General features: G+C 38.0%; 1 protein-coding gene and 9 non-coding genes across 10 annotated transcripts in view; 2 read left to right on the forward strand and 8 right to left on the reverse strand.

Moving 5' to 3' along the window:
- The window catches only part of LOC117395269 (DELTA-stichotoxin-Hcr4a-like), a 412,383-nt gene that overhangs the window by 53,853 nt on the left and 344,778 nt on the right, over positions 1 to 13,752 (reverse strand). The window lies entirely within an intron of this gene.
- trnal-caa (transfer RNA leucine (anticodon CAA)) lies at positions 1,216 to 1,326 on the reverse strand. Its single transcript has 2 exons — positions 1,289 to 1,326; positions 1,216 to 1,261 (listed from the first exon to the last, which is right to left on the reverse strand). It is a non-coding gene; the product is annotated as a tRNA-Leu (tRNA).
- On the reverse strand, positions 1,672 to 1,744 carry trnak-cuu (transfer RNA lysine (anticodon CUU)). Its single transcript has one exon. It is a non-coding gene; the product is annotated as a tRNA-Lys (tRNA).
- Positions 2,159 to 2,232, forward strand: trnan-guu (transfer RNA asparagine (anticodon GUU)). The gene has a single exon. It is a non-coding gene; the product is annotated as a tRNA-Asn (tRNA).
- On the reverse strand, positions 2,368 to 2,440 carry trnaf-gaa (transfer RNA phenylalanine (anticodon GAA)). The gene has a single exon. It is a non-coding gene; the product is annotated as a tRNA-Phe (tRNA).
- On the reverse strand, positions 3,705 to 3,776 carry trnaw-cca (transfer RNA tryptophan (anticodon CCA)). Its single transcript has one exon. It is a non-coding gene; the product is annotated as a tRNA-Trp (tRNA).
- On the reverse strand, positions 4,245 to 4,316 carry trnae-uuc (transfer RNA glutamic acid (anticodon UUC)). The gene has a single exon. It is a non-coding gene; the product is annotated as a tRNA-Glu (tRNA).
- Positions 6,582 to 6,794, reverse strand: LOC117399701 (small nucleolar RNA U3). The gene has a single exon (XR_004544134.2). It is a non-coding gene; the product is annotated as a small nucleolar RNA U3 (small nucleolar RNA).
- Positions 10,186 to 10,259, forward strand: trnan-guu (transfer RNA asparagine (anticodon GUU)). The gene has a single exon. It is a non-coding gene; the product is annotated as a tRNA-Asn (tRNA).
- On the reverse strand, positions 10,395 to 10,467 carry trnaf-gaa (transfer RNA phenylalanine (anticodon GAA)). Its single transcript has one exon. It is a non-coding gene; the product is annotated as a tRNA-Phe (tRNA).

Consider the following 13,752-nt stretch of genomic DNA (forward strand, 5'->3'; position numbering starts at 1 on the left):
TACACTTACGATTTGGAAAAAAAATCCAGTAGATTTGTCCAGTACACCTAGATCTCTCGAACATCTAAACGAGTCAGCCCTTAATAAAGACCGTCCGTGTTCATTTCGGCGTTTATGACATTGTCTATACACAACAGCTCTTATGTAATCCTATTGGTATCGAATCGATCGCAATTAATGTGTTCCATGTTTCCAGTCAGTTTGATAGTTTTAATACTGTATTACATTCTGAATATGAATAGAGATGAATTATTAATTGTTGATAATACTTAGAATACCAGATACATATTTAGCATTAAAAAGCAATACATGTGATTTATTTAATAGTCGTTCATTATTTTGTGTATCAGCCGCCACACAAAGCTGAGCGCAGTGCGGTATACTGTAATTTTGCTCCAGTCAGTCTGCCCGGACTGCACCTGAACCATCTTAAAAACACGAAGCCCCTAATAAGCTAATTTGTAAAAGTTAGTAAAGAATTGCGATAATATAACGAAGCTAAATTTGAACTCCTAGCTGGAGCAACGAGAGAGGACGAGAGGGCGGTGCAGAGAAGGAGGGGGAGACGCTGCTAGGCAACCGGCTCGTGAACATTCCACTCAGCTGAGCAGAGACCGTTAGGATTTAAAAATGCGAACGTTCCGAGCGGCGTTAGGCGCTTCGTTAAATTAACACACCGTTGCTGGCATTTGAATATAACCATATTTTAAATACTCAAATAGGATTGTATTAAAAAATATATTATGTTTTTCAAAGTAATATGTTATGTGGAATATTAAAACAATCAAACTAAATAACACATGTTTGGACACAAAATATTTTTCTTCCTCATAACGTGTTAGAAAATGTAAACAGCAGTTGGAGAATGCCGAAGTCGATCATCCTAGCATGTTAAACGAGGGCATTTCTCCTGTAAGCTGCGTCTAGTAATAGATCGTTTATACTGTTCTCAATGGTCCGCATCCCAGCCTGAGACCACGATCCAGTGGCCGACGGAGATGTTTTTCAAAGTAATATGTTATTTGGAATTTTAAAACAATCAAGTTAAATAACATGTTTGGACACAAAATATTTTTCAGTGAGGTTAACAAGTAGTCTGTTTACAAAAAAAATGCAATCTGTGTTAGGAACACTATTTTAGTCCGATTTAAAATGGAAATTAAAATGGTATTGAGTGCTGAAATTTATTATTTTTAAAAATAAGTAAAATTGAACTGTCAGAAGAGGGATTTGAACCCACGCCTCCATTCAGAGACCAGAACACACAATTCTTTAGAAAGACAGAGTTCTTGAGTCTGGCGCCTTAGACCACTCGGCCATTCTGACAAGCTCCGTTTGTTATTGTAGAAAACCGCATTATTTATTTCAGCACACACTAGGGTTCTCGTATCAAGGCCCGATTGGGTTTATTACGCACATACCAACTGATGCTCCATGAATGATGTTAAGACAATTCTAAAAAAAAGAAACGGATTGAAGTCAACCCAAAAAAGTAAGATTATTTATTTCAATATCATTATAGCTATAAACGATGCATGCATTTTACAATAGCAATTGCTATTTAACAATGACCAATAAGTAATTTTGTTGCAATACTGTATACAATGTGAACAGAATCAGACATTGCTCCGTTGTCTCGAAGAAACATCTTCAATTTGTATTTAAAAAGGACGCCCAACGTGGGGCTCGAACCCACGACCCTGAGATTAAGAGTCTCATGCTCTACCGACTGAGCTAGCCGGGCTAATTGGTGCTCGTTTCTTTCACTGTAACCAACTGAGCTATTAATTTGTCATCTTATTTGAGAAAATAGTGAATGACAGAACCAAAGATTCCAAATATAACCCACTGAACTGTAGCTTTCTTATCATAATGAAAACAGATTACACATGACCACAGTTCTGTATCAAAATTAAGTCGTAAGTATATGGTTTCCATTGTAGCTATTTACACACACTGCTCTGTTGTCTCCCAGGGTGTTATCTAACAAAACAACATATGTTGTGCTGCCATAATGGATTACATAGACTTTCCTGCCCCGTGTTGCTTTCATCTTAGATGTGATCTCAGGTTCTGCTAAGTTCTGCTCCCTCGATCACGTTCTGCAGCATCTCGCCTTGCTCATCACTCCCGTATGCTTTGGAGGCTTAACAGGTTGGTCTCTGTGGCGCAATCGGTTAGCGCGTTCGGCTGTTAACCGAAAGGTTGGTGGTTCAAGCCCACCCAGGGACGATGCATTTTCCATTTCTTAATCACATTAGATAATGGCACTCTAATACGCTGTTATTTCATCCAATTACGCTGAAGAATAAATGTGCTCTGTTTTTTTAGTTCAAAATAATACAAAACAAAGATCGTCTTGCTGGTTGCCGAAACCCGGGATCGAACCAGGGACCTTTAGATCTTCAGTCTAACGCTCTCCCAACTGAGCTATTTCGGCTTGACAAGACTGATGTTTCGAGATAGCATTCTTTTTGGCAATCCAGTAAACCTGTAATGAGAAACGTTCAACAGCTCGGCAACACCATAATAGAATCCAATGACTTTACAAATGTGTTTCGAAACTGTTAAGTTTTCTCCCAAATGCGGTTCTCAACAAATGTTTTTTTTTTTTTTTTTGGATTCCTTCCAGAGTAAGTCCAAAAGGCAAACACTGGAACTGGCTGCCTGAAAGTGCAGCGCTTGAACTGCCTCAACAAACGCTTAGCTCTAAAACGTGTACATTGAAAGTCTATTAACATCTTTAACACAATCATCTGTATTCCAATCCACAGGGTGATCAATAAAGTGACTGCTGGCTTTGTTTAAATATTAACAAGATGTTTTCAGGATTCACGCGTATTCTGAGCAAGCACGATATAATATGGTAGTGAAAGGACAAGCAAATAACAGGTTTATTGGCTCCGGTCTTGTATCATCACCCTGACTACTGTCCGTAAGAAAGTGGCATTAATAAAAACGTCATTATGCAAAGTTCCCAATGCGCAAATACGCAGCATATTTAAACTTCTTCACAATCTTAAACCTTCCCAAATGAATTTAAAATACTTACTGACAGGTACGGCCCTTTCCCAATGTAACACTCTGCTTTGTTTGAACACCAACGATGGGTGGGATATTATGTAGTAAACCACAATACTATTGTTCCCACTGTTCACGAGATGAGGCGTTGCCGTGGTAACCATGGTCTGTGAGGCGCCGGTGTGAAAGAGTTGCAGGGCAGCGGTGACGTCGGAACAGTCTTTCTGATGAAAACGCAGAGCAAGCTGAGAATGACGCTGCGCTTTGAACGGCGCTGTAGCTGCGCTGGAGACTGGATGGAGCAGAAAAGACTAACGTTGGAGCTCCTGCAGAAAAATACAAAAGCTGAATGATGAAAAGAATAGAAACAAACACAGACGAAGGGCGGAAGCAGTGCTGGGTATATAAATAGAAAAGAAGGAGAGATTGACATGCAAGCTACCTAACGGGATTGCCCATACCGCTCTGGTCACGCCCTTTTTACCTGACCAAACACAGCAGCGCAAGATAATGGCAGAGAGACTGGAACTTGATTGAAACTGAACTGCCCCCCCAGGAAGTAATTTGTTTGTCGCTATATAATCAATATGTTGTGTGGGCTAAATTGTATAAATAAATGTCCGGATTTCAAATTCAAACACGCTAAAAAATGATATAGAGTGGAATAGATATAAAGACGGTTTTGACCTCGACGTGATTTGAACACGCAACCTTCTGATCTGGAGTCAGACGCGCTACCATTGCGCCACGAAGTCCTGGTGTACTGTCTGCTTGTGATGCAATGTTAGAGTGCACAGCGTGACATGAACGCATGCGATAATGTGTTAATTTACCAACAGAAACATAAATAAAAGTGTATGTATTTATTTGTGAATAAACTATCTTGCTTATACGATGGGACCAGAGACCTTACATCGGCAATCTAATGATAGGCCAACCCCTGAGAGACTTTGTCTTGACCAGGGACTAATATAATCTAAAAACAAACTGCGATGGGAATGTGAATAGAGTCAAATACATTTGTACCATTCTGTAAATTATATATATATATATATATATATATATATATATATATATATATATATATATATATATATATATACCTCAAGTAACTGTAGGTTTTTTTAAATACTTTTTTATTTTATAACTGTAGCTTTATTATCATAATGAAAACACATTACACATGACCACAGTTCTGTAACAAAATGACAAAAACAAAGACGTTCCCATACCGGGAGTCGAACCCGGGCCGCCTGGGTGAAAACCAGGAATCCTGACCGCTAGACCATATGGGAAGGTGATTATCAAACTCATTTACATGCAACAGTAGCTACACTCTAAAACCATGTGTAAGTTTGGAACATTCATAAACACTTATCTGTAACACTTTTTAAACGCGTCAAGGCGTTTACTTTATAAACATGTTTAGAATATAAACGCGTTAAGGTGCTTAAGTAATAAACACGTGAACATGTTTATTCGCTCTAACATTTTTTAAACACCTGAACACGTTTACAAATCTACAGGTGTTTAAGATCTAAACACGTAAAATGCTTTCTTATTTTTACAATACAAAAAGACACAAATTAAACAACTTACTTTTATTTATTGCATATTTCAAAGTTAAGACAAAAACTTTTTTAAACAAAAAATCTATTGCAATAGTAACAAGTATTTGAATTGTAATAAATATTTACAATTTGAAGAATAAAATCTGTTACACCTATATACATATTGTAGCGTGCATGGTGGAAGGCAGCAATAGGGCTGGTAGGTGTCTCGAACATCTAAACGAGTCAGCCCGTAATAAAGACCGTCCGTGTTCATTTCGGCGTTTATGACATTGTCTATACACAACAGCTCTTATGTAATCCTATTGGTATCGAATCGACCGCAATTAATGTGTTCCATGTTTCCATTCAGTTTGATAGTTTTAATACTGTATTACATTCTGAATATGAATAGAGCTGAATTATTAATTGTAGATAATACTTAGAATACCAGATACATATTTAACATTAAAAAGCAATACATGTGATTTATTTAACAGTCGTTCATTATTTTGTGTATCAGCCGCCACACAAAGCCGAGCGCAGTGCGGTATACTTTAATGATGCTCCAGTCAGTCTGTCCGGACTGCACCTGAACCATGTTAAAAACACGAAGCCCCTAATAAGCTAATTTGTAAAAGTTAGTAAAGAATTGCGCTAATATAACGAAGCTAAATTTGAACTCCTAGCTGGAGCAACGAGAGAGGGCGAGAGGGCGGGGCAGAGAAGGAGGGGAGACGCTGCTAGGCAACCGGCTCGTGAACATTCCACTCAGCTGAGCAGAGACCGTTAGGATTTAAAAATGCGAACGTTCCGAGCGGCGTTAGGCGCTTCGTTAAATTAACACACCGTTGCTGGCATTTGAATGTAACCATATTTTAAATACTCAGATAGGACTGTATTAAAAAATATATGTTTTTCAAAGTAATATGTTATTTGGAATATTAAAATGTACTTGGCTTGATTCATGCCAAAGCTGCCCGATTCCAGCCTTGCTGAAGCACCCCCAGATCATCACCGGTCCTCCACCACATTTCACAGTGGGTGCGAGACACTGAGGCTTGTAGGCCTCTCCAGGTCTCCGTCTAACCATTAGACGACCAGTTGTTGGGCAAAGCTGAAAATTGGACTAATCTGTGGGTGCTTCAGCAAGGCTGGAATCGGGCAGATTTGTCTTTGTGAAGGACTCATGAATCAAGCCAAGTACAAGGTTGTCCTGAAAGAAAACTTGCTTCCTTCTGCTCTGACAATATCAATGTGAAAGACTGGTGGAGAGCATGCCAAGACGCATGAAAGCTGTGCTTGAAAATCAGGGTTATTCCACCAAATATTGATTTCGGAACTCTTCCTAAGTTAAAACATTAGTATTGTGTTATTTAAAAATGAATACGAACTTATTTTCTTGGCATTATTCGAGGTCTGACAACACTGCATCTTTTTTGTTATTTTGACCAGTTGTCATTTTCTGCAAATAAATGCTCTAAATGACAATATTTTTATTTGGAATTTAGGAGAAATGTTGTCAGTAGTTTATAGAATAAAACAAAAATGTTCATTTTACCCAAACACATACCTATAAATAGTAAAACCAGAGAAACTGATAATTTTGCAGTGGTCTCTTAATTTTTTCCAGAGCTGTATATATATAATGTAATCCACGGGATTTCCACAACGCTCTGGTTTATCATATTTTGCCTAGAATAATATTAAATATAATATTTTAAAAAATATGATAAAGATAAAGTAGTATACAGTTTGAACACATTAGAAGCTGTTCAAGGACGCACATTTTAATGACTAGTCTATATGAAAACATTCTTGTGAAAAAAAAACAACCAGCTAAAAACCATGATTTGATTTTCCAGTCTTTATTTTTAACAAAGACAATGACGTTTGCAGATATATCCTATCTTAAAGAAACTTTCTTTTGTAATACATATCATATACCACGATGCTAACAAATATAAAACTCCTTTTTATTTTTTATTTACCATTTATAAAATGTCACAAACCACTCAGACTGTGTTTTCTTCCTCCACCCTCAAAAGAGAGCAGAACGGTCATCAATGATCAAGAACAGCTACAGTGAAGCAGCATTCAAGACCCGCTTCACGCTCAGAAGAAAACACTGTAACTCCTCATCATGGTTAGCGAGACCAGACACTTTAGAAACACATTTCACTAGAAACAAACTATAGAAATGATCCCTGAAAGTATAGTCTTAACAAATACAGGGGAAAACACCTTCCCTACTCCCGGCATATATCACTGCAGTGATGGTGTCTGATTCAGGGTCCTTTCTAGTATATCACTTGTTCATAGTAATGTTAATAACTGCCAATGCGTTTCAAACACAAAATTCACATAATGAAATAACCACTCAATTAAAGTATAATGTAAAAAAGAGAAGATAAGTAATACCCAGGGTGCACCTCTCTATGAATAATTTAAAGAAACAACCAATCACCAATCTCTCTAGCCGGGTGAGGTTTCAGTCCCCGCCCACCTTCATAGTATTCAGGAGGAGGAAGGCTCTGGTCATTTCAAGGGTTTTGCTGCAAATGTGTTTCTTACCCTTTAAGTGCCGTTGTCCTAATCTGAGGCTACTTTGTCATTTTTGGCGCATTTTTAACTGGCATCTTATTTGAATGTTCTTTTAACTCTATTGTTATGATAACTTACTCTAATTGTGATAACCGTAACAGTTAAGTCTAGATGTAACGTATCAGATTACATAAACACACCTTGTGTTCAGATTTTTTTTTTTATTAAAATGTATGCGTCCTCTACGGGTAGAGGCGGATAAGCTGCATTCCTGCTGTTTATACACATTAACATTTACGAAATACACACACTAAATTGAAATGTAAAATTTTAGAAAATCTACTTTGCCAACAGAAGAAAAACAAGCTAGCAGAGAATGGTTTCGATCCATCGACCTCTGGGTTATGGGCCCAGCACGCTTCCGCTGCGCCACTCTGCTATGCCACTCTGCTACAGCTGCTGCAGTTGAGATGATCCGTTTTCTTTTCTCCCAAATACGGTATGCAAAGTATGCAACCTGCCCACTGATCACAAGCAGTTTTATCCCCCAGTTTCGGCTGCCAATTCCAATATTCAGTCTGTAAAGCATCTTAAATCGTGGAAAGCGCTCTTTGTTTAAAATTACACTGAAGACTTATTTTGTTCGACCAGGCTAATAATTGCAACACCAACGTCTGCTGTTCAACTAAACACAACACTCTCCAGTCTTCTGCAATCTGCTCATCACTACATGGCCACAGCCTTAGCCCCAGCGACCAAATCTTCATTTACCACTGGATGGAAAACATTTACAACTTTCTGCACTCAAAACAAAATACATCCCATTCCGATTTAATGAACAGCGTATTGTAGCCTCCATCGCCCATGCAAGGGATTCTCTTCACTTAGCCCCCACTACCGTTAAAGCCTACATCTCTGGAATTCAGTATTTCTGCCGCCTCATCTCCGTCCCTTCTCCAACACTCCTATCCATCCCATCAGTTTGCTGACACTCAGAGAGATCCTCAAGAGCCCCCCCTCCCTGCTGCTCCCTCCTGGCTCCCTATATCAATAGACATCCTTCACTCTTTAATCTCTACCCTCAGAAAAGGCTGCTCTGTCTATTCAATGACCTGACCATGGAAGTACTATGTTTAACTGTTCTTGTGAAGCACTTTCTCTGCAGGACTCCTGAAGGAACAGAGTGCACCCTGGGAATTTACCATGACAGCATCAGTGATTTACCAATTTAAAAAAAAAAGGCAACAGTTACCAGGACATCAAGGGAAATACAATGAATAGACTCGGAGTGTTAAGCCATTTCAACCATGAGGTCTTGTGAACCATTCCGTGCACCCAGATACTGGCCAGCTGTAGTAATTTTACTACAGAATACTACACCTTGAAGTAAAAAAAAAAAGTTAACCATGCCCAGTGTTAAACATGGTGGAGGTTGTGTGATGGTCCACGAGTTTCACAGCCCGGTCCCAGAAGCAGACCCCAACCTGCGGCAAGTTCCTCCTTTCAATCAGCTGGTGTTCCATTAAACTCCACACTCTTTAGCCTCCCCGAGTCGGCCTGCAACTTCAGGGAGCATTGCCTTCGCCCCTTCCACTTGCTCTTCTTATTCTACTGCCTGGTCTTTCTTCACCACATTCTGTGCCCAGATTCGTATCTCTCTCACCTCCTATAACCTTCAGCACCTCCTTGCCTTTATGACAGACCTCAGGCTATCCCTTAACCTGGCCCCTTCCTCCATCAGGAATTATCTCTCAGGTATACAGCACCAGTTCCTCCTCCGTTCCCCACCCAGCAGTCGGAGGATGCTGCCTGACCCAGCAGAAAGTGTTTATATCTAATCCTTTGCTCTTCTTGTGTCTCCCTCTCTACATCACCTAGCGGCCAGAGCATGCTGCCTGACCCGACGAGAAGGGAAAACTCTTCGTCCCCCTATCTTGTCCTGCTATCAGTATCTAACCTCAATGTTACTAAGCACCATTCCCAAACTCCAGCCCTCAATCTCGCCATCCCTCTCAAACTCCTCTCACTCTTAAACTCTCAAATGTCTCGCCCCTCTCAAGCCTTCTAAGCAACCGGAGAAATCATTCTTAATATCTCACTCCCAATTTTCGCCTCTCAAGCCCTCGTAGGCAACCAGTGAAATATTAGTCAAGGCCTATTTAAAAAGTTCTTATGTTCTCTAGAAATGACCCTTTCAAATATAGACTTAACTTTTATTGGCAGACCGTCACCCCCAGCTGGCAAGCTCTACTTCATATGATGCAATGACTGGGCAACAACAAGGTGTTACATTAACAATACAAACTAACTTGAGACAGCCAAGTCTTTAAAGCATACCTTAAGTGTGTCATGTGATACAAAAGCAAGTTTTGGCATTTTTGCATTGCCTGCCTCGTCAAACAAGCTCGAGCCACAGCACACAGCGCTGCTGCATCGGGGCACAGAGGTGGATTTTAAACCAACTGAATCAACGAGCTGAGACTACTTTTTGAAGAAATTGAAAACATACCTGTAGTCGAAATATCTGCTATTTAGTTAATTAATTTATTTTTTAAATTTGCAAACGGCAGACTACATTGCCAATAATCTGAATTGCTCATATTAAGCTGCGATGTAGCCTATGAGAATCACGGGCATGATTCAAGGGGAAGTAGCTCAAATGGTAGAGCGCTCGCTTAGCATGCGAGAAGTAGCGGGATCGATGCCCGCATTCTCCAAATAGTTTTAATGTATCTGCGTATTTAGTCCCAACGCATTATGGAGATAATTAAAAATTGTGACAATTATTTTAAACAGTCGCCTGCCCTACATGTGTATTTTAAAGCAAAGTCTCCTAATTTGTAACATTCCCCAGGCTGACAAACTGCAGTGCGCCCTCCATCGTATGCCTTCCGAGAAGCGGAGATTTTTTATATTTTTTGTAGCGATGAAAGAATTTGTCTTATTTGGGAATAAATATAAATGGCTTGGTTTGCTTGCATTGGTTTGAATACATGTAATTGATTACAGACTTTCCTGCCGAGTGTTGCTTTCTTCTTAGATGTGGTCTCAGTTTCGGCTGAGCAGGTTGGTCTCTGTGGCGCAATCGGTTAGCGCATTCGGCTGTTAACTGAAAGGTTGGTGGTTCAAGCCCACCCAGGGACAGTGCTTTATGCATTTCTTAATCACATTAGAAAATGGCACTCTGCTATGTTATTATTTCCTCCAATTACACTGAAGAAGAAAATGTGTTCTGTTTTTTAGTTCAAAATAATATAAAACAAAAAAATTCTTGCTGTTTGCCGAAACCCGGGATCGAACCAGGGACCTTTAGATCTTCAGTCTAACGCTCTCCCAGCTGAGCTATTTCGGCTTGACAAGCCTCCTTCCTCGAGATAACATTCTTTTTTAGAAAAGTTGTAATATAATTAAGTACATTTCTAAACAATCCGATAGTAACATATATAATCTCAAAGCGCTACAATTTATTTCAACTCTTATAAAAAACAAGTATCCTTGCGCATTATATCATCCTTGATTGTGAAATGTAATATTAATTAATTGTGTATTTGTAATTAAGAAATGCAGCTAACTTAAAATTATTTATGAAAGATTATAAAAATCAAACACTGCTACCAACTCCTGTGTGGAATTTCAGAGAAAATTGCGATAATAATTTAGAACCTTTATTCCTACATTTTTAATGGTAATACTGACAATCCTTTATCAAGTTCACTGTACCTGTTTATTTGCATGGTCCAGTATAAGAAGGTACGATTTTTCTGGAGTTCTTGGTTGCTCAGTTCAGCACCAGTCATCAGAGCTGAAAAACAACAGCAATAGGTACCTGGTATGATAACTGGACCACATATCATTTATATCAACTGACTGTTTTCCTCCAAATATAATAATGCCAGTATTTGATATGTGTATACTAAAACATTCATTATATAGCACCCAAGTTCAAATCACGCCATCAGTTATAAAAATGCATTGTAATAGATAATGAAATTAGCACTGAAAGGGAGACCTATAAAGTAGTTATAATGTGAAGATCATTATTTTTATAAGCATTGATTCAAATTCGAACTTACATGGTTGAACCTTCTGGGGCGATACCAGCTTATGGATCACTTTGTATCAGTCAGGTTGAGCTGCCATCAGCCTTTCTTCTAAACAAGGGTTCCATCTGAACCTGAAAAAAGAGCATTTGAGACAGAATAGCAAGGATGCAGTTAAACAAAAGACTTCAATTAAACAAATAGCCTAAACACAAAATAGTCACAATGGCCAAATAAAAGGTTTCTACACAAAACAACAAGAAATCAAAAAGGGTTTCACTGGGTGAAAACAAATAAACACTACTATACAATGACAAAAGGGAGATTGTTGAAAAAAGAGAGATTATTAAAAAAAAAAGCATGGAGTACCCATGTTCACGTTTTTTAAGTATTGCTTTCAAAACAAGATCATTTTTCAATGAAAACTAAATTAAACTTAAAAACCTAAATTTAAATACAGTACTATAACGTTCATGGATACATAATTAAAAATAAATGATAGAAAAACACAATGTATCCTATACTATCAATGTACAATGCACTATTCTGGTACTATAATGCAGTACCACCATGATAATACGATTGTACTTTTTATTTCTAAGATGTATCCTGGTATCTACAGTATAATGCAACACTATACCACGGTACTATATGGTACTATTTATTTTACCATGGTACGATTTCTGTTGTCCCGGATACAAGTATTACAGCACCATTATAACGGACAAATGTATTAAATTTAATTGCGCTTTGGATAAAACAGTCCCTCAAACAAGTTTCTAGCTGTCGTAAATATTACATTTTTTAATACTCAGAACTGACACCTATTGTAAAAATGTCAATAGTGTATTTTTATTGATAGTACGAAACAGAGTTTACAATCCTCGGATTTCTACAGCTGACATTTGTAATACGAACATATATTATTATTGGCATTTTTAAATTTTTTACTTACTATACGTACAGTACTAGTGACAATTAAAATAATAGTGTAATAAAATTCTTCCCTTCAGATGATTGTATTTCGAAATAAACCAAAAGTCTTCACGATTCAATAATCTCCCGCCGTTGAGAACGCGCAGGATTCTTGGGAGTTACGAGATCTGATTGGATAATTCCGTCACTTCATTCTTGGTAACGATACAGGCTATGACTGGTCAAACCTACGAAGATCTTCCCAAGATTGAACATCGCCTTTTGGCTGGGTGGGAGGGAGAGCTAGTCGGGCTGGGGACCGCACAGTTGAATAATTTATTTTGCTTTAATAAAGTCGGTCCACAATGCCTGGCATTAAAACACACTGATGTAAGTCTGCAGGAATAACTGGGGTGTGGGACAGACAGCTTACAGCAACTCTTAAAGAGGAGAGCAAGGGGAGAATCATTGCGTTTAAAATGCTGGCCTGCTAAAGGAACTCTAATACTGAACCCTGTCTTAATACTGTATTACATTCTGAATATGAATATAGCTCAATTATTAATTGTAGATAATACTTAGAATACCAGATACATATTTAGCATTAAAAAGAGCAGTGCGGTATACTGTAATGATGCTCCAGTCAGTCTGTCCGGACTGCACCTGAACCATCTTAAAAACACGGCGCCCTTAATAAGCTAATTTGTAAAAGTTAGTAAAGAGTTGCGCTAATATAACGAAGCTAAATTTGAACTCCTAGCTGGAGCAACGAGAGAGGGCGAGAGGGCGGGGCAGAGAAGGAGGGGGAGACGCTGCTAGGCAACCGGCTCGTGAACATTCCACTCAGCTGAGCAGAGACCGTTAGGATTTAAAAATGCGAACGTTCCGAGCGGCGTTAGGCGCTTCGTTAAATTAACACACCGTTGCTGGCATTTTAATTTTGAAGATGACCATATTTTAAATACTCAAATAACACTGTATTAAAAAAAATACTTTATTTCAGTTCCAGACCGTTTTCCAACAAATAAAAGGAAGTGTGTATTTATAATAAGTATATTTGTTATGATATTAAGACTAAACAAATGTGCTTCAGTTTAGTGTATAATTTATTTATTTATTAAATGTTGAAGTATTTCTTTTTTTAATATTGTCTTGTTTTCACAAAATAACATCCATACATTATCAGTTCATCTGCTAGAGTAATCAAATCACAAATATTACTCTTCAGTAATTCATACATAGACACGCTGTGGTAACTTCAAGAAGTTAAAATGTAAGGCTGGATTCAAGTTTAACCAAAGAAATAAGTAAATACATTAATAACGACATGAAACAAAAATACGTTTTGGTAGCTCATACGTAGGCCTATCTAAATTGCAACCTTTTTTAGAAATTGATTTATATACTACCTGCCATTTAAATCTAAATTATATTTAAAACTGTTTGAGGGGAAGACTAGCATAGATGATTTCTAAAATCCATTAATATATTAAACTATACACCACATTAGCACTCCGAGAAATATAGAAATGGATCATTTGTAAAGAATTAGCTGTGAGATTTAGATAAATAATCAGAATTATGGATGCATGGATTTCTGATTAAAATACATCCACATGTATTCTTGTTTCATGTCGTAATTTATTTATTAATTTCATTTTAACCCCTTGCTGGTGGCACGG

Source organism: Acipenser ruthenus, chromosome 35 (genome assembly GCF_902713425.1).
Source record: "Acipenser ruthenus chromosome 35, fAciRut3.2 maternal haplotype, whole genome shotgun sequence".
In the NCBI taxonomy this organism is placed as follows: domain Eukaryota; kingdom Metazoa; phylum Chordata; class Actinopteri; order Acipenseriformes; family Acipenseridae; genus Acipenser; species Acipenser ruthenus.